The sequence below is a fragment of the Trematomus bernacchii genome, unplaced genomic scaffold, assembly GCF_902827165.1.
Source record: "Trematomus bernacchii unplaced genomic scaffold, fTreBer1.1, whole genome shotgun sequence".
In the NCBI taxonomy this organism is placed as follows: domain Eukaryota; kingdom Metazoa; phylum Chordata; class Actinopteri; order Perciformes; family Nototheniidae; genus Trematomus; species Trematomus bernacchii.
The window spans coordinates 11,971,969-11,975,278 of NW_022987582.1; positions in this window are offsets into that span (position 1 = coordinate 11,971,969).

Consider the following 3,310-nt stretch of genomic DNA (forward strand, 5'->3'; position numbering starts at 1 on the left):
GCTGCCGACTTTGAATTTCCTGCGTCACTCCATTTGAACGACGTGATTAGACAGCGGGCTGGTCACGTGACAAAGAGGAATGCAGCATTTGTCAATAGAGAAAGACAATACAGAAAGCGACATTCAACCAACTGCTGCTTCTTTAGTGCTGCCAGTGCTTCCACTACTAATATACTAATAGGCTACAATGCTGCTACTACTTCTATTATAATATAAACTTTACATATAGAGAAAAGTATTCAAAAACTGTTAACAGAAGGATCCCGAAACAGAGGAAACACACCAATATTTGAAATGCAGTTTTACAACAAAAATCCATTATAAACGTTGAATATATAGGCTATATATCAATGATATGGTTACAGAGCATACAACATTTAAACAACATTAAAAACGGTTAAAACTATGTTATATAAAATAACATGATCCATTTATAGGTTAAAGTTAACAGATCAGAATGCCTTTATTTCGTCCCACAGAGGGAAAAAAAACATGACACATTATTATATCAATTCTCAAAAACCTTTATTTTCTAATTTACCATTTTTAAATGTTTTGGTCAGAATTTTACAAGATAATAATTTATGGATTTAAGTCTCTACCTGTCTCATAATTGTTAACATTGTCTATAAAAAATCTGCTTTGTTATGGTTGAAATATTCTGTATAGTAAGTAGGGATGTAATGTTGATGCAGCTTAGCTTGTGCAGTGCTTAAAAGCACAAGTACCACAGAAAGTTTATCAGGGTAGTGCTGCCTAAGAAAAAGGTGCAGATATGACCTTCCCCAAGTCAGTGGAGGTTATTAATTGAAGTGGTCCAGAGAATGAGTGCACGTACTTTTAACCTGCTTTCCAAAATGTAAATTGGAATTAAACAACACCTGGAGCACCCGGGAGGTTTTTCAGATAACTCAGTAAACTTTAAAAAACATGACCTTGCTTTCATAATGAAAACACTGAGATAAAACATCCGCTTTGTGAATTTATTTTTCATTTTCAACGCTTTGAGGAAAATGTTATTCATCCAGCTTCCATGCGTGTAGCAGTGGCGGCTGCTGGAGAGCAACTTTTCCCCATTTTATTTTTGCAAAGATATGCCACTGGTTTACAGGGATTGAGAACTTATCCATTAGTGCTGCAGATATGCCATGAGGTGTTTGACGTCCCCCTAAAGCATTTGCTGTGATACCCAGAGCACTTTTGTTTATTGTGTGGATGCTATGACAACGAGACGCAATGCTTTTATCTAACAGGCAACAATAAGACTTCCCTTTTTTCCCATTCTGTGGGCTGAAAGACTGGGTCAGAGACAGACATTTGATTGGTAGGGTCAAGCCAGAGTTGCTTTAGCGCCCACACCTCGGACTGATTTACCGAGAGCTGAGTGGCACCTTGAAACGAACCCAAACATTGAAAGCAGACTATTACAATTCATGAGAAACACTGTGGTGGTGACCTCCAACTCCTGAAGAATCTTGCTAAAGTAGCTTGGATAAAGATGCTGCAATGAGATTCCGCCCTTTTAATTTAAATATAGCAAAGTACCTTTTATAACCTTCGCTAAGGAGGATATGTTTTTGGTTTGTTTAGTTGTGTTGAGCACAACTTCTGAACCAATTTTAATAAAACTTTGTGGAAAGGGCAAAGTAAAAACCCATTAAATAGGGAGCAGATCCATGCATAGTTTTTCAATTATGGAGACAGCCTTGGCGGAGGTCTGCGCCCACTGGGTGCCCTTTTAGTTGTTTTTATAAACATTTGTATACCTAGTACATCTGAAATCAGATGTAGGCGTTGCTTGATTGCAGCCTAGTCAAGAAACGGCTCAATATAAAATGAAAGCAGAAGTCTGGGTACACTTGAAAGCTAAAGGTCAACAACCACGACTGTCAGAGATATGAAAAAAGCGTTGATTGCTCAGTCATCGGGAATACATTTAGAACTACATTTGTTTGAGATCCGGGGCCTTGGTATAACGACTTTAGCTGTCTGTGGGTTTTCGAATGCCTGAGCCTTCTGGTTGCGTCAAGAGCTAATTTACTGAGACATCTCTGACAAAGGGTACCAGCTTTAATAAACCCAGTGACAGCCCCGTCCTCTACATTCAAACATGGTTGCGCATTCCATTTGATAAAATGGATGAGCTATGAGGTAACGTTGCCTCTTAGCTCATCCTAGACTCTTCAGTGAAAGGTCACGGCAATAGCAAGGAGAGGATAAGGGTAATGAAATGACGGCTTCGCTAACGAGATGAAGGATCAAGGCAGCAATCGATAAAGGGAAGAAGAAATTGTGTGCCTTGGGAACAGAAGGACATGGGCGATAACTCAAACATCATCCGATCAAGATTATATAGGTTATATATGATGCTTATCATGCTTATTATATTTGGTGCTATCAGCTTATAACGTATTTGGCACATCATCATTTTGATTTGATTGTATTCAACCTCACCTTGGATGTTTTATTATCTCACAACATTTAATCAAGTACTGTAGATGTTGTAATGTTGCTATTGGCTACTATCAACACAAAGACAACAAATCTCTACAGTGATCCAAATACAAATTCAATTCAATATACTACATTTGTAATATCCAACCCCTCTGTAAAAGCAGCTTTGGCAGTTTGTTGAAAGCTCTTATGCTCATATAGGCCCTTAATTTGACTTGGATTGTCAAATAGTGCAGTCTTTTTGTCCTTGTATTGATCCAAAGGTTTAACTTCAAGTCAGCAACAAGACACCAGTGACAGTGACGTGTAACACTCTGAAGCAGTAACATAATGATCAGAAAAGTAAAGGTGAGATAAAAGACACCTTCAATGTGTTGATTGAATGTGACAGGGATGTGTTAAACTTGTGAACTACCACCACCCTTATAATCACAGGGAGCTGATAAGGATAATTTTTAACATTGAGGGGACACCTGTTTCATGTTGTTAGGCCTATTCCAGATGTGAGGAGGTATGAAGGTGCATTGACACTTATTGTGACAACCTGGAAATTCTTGATAGTGGCAGGTTGTTTCTGGACAACATGTCAATGACAAGAATAATTTATTTGTACCAAACAGAGCAGGCCCTGTGATGTTATAGGTGAGTGTTGCTGCATTTCCGATGGATCTATGGATTGATAATGGAATGCTGTACGTCCTTTGTTACAGTGGTTCTCAAAGTGGGGTCTGATTGCAAGGGTGTATCTAAAACGTGTTATAAATTATAAAATGTTGCTGTATCAATATAAAAGTGTGTATCTATAGGGGACCATTTGCAAGTTAAAAAAAATCGATGGCTACAGGAGATGAAAATG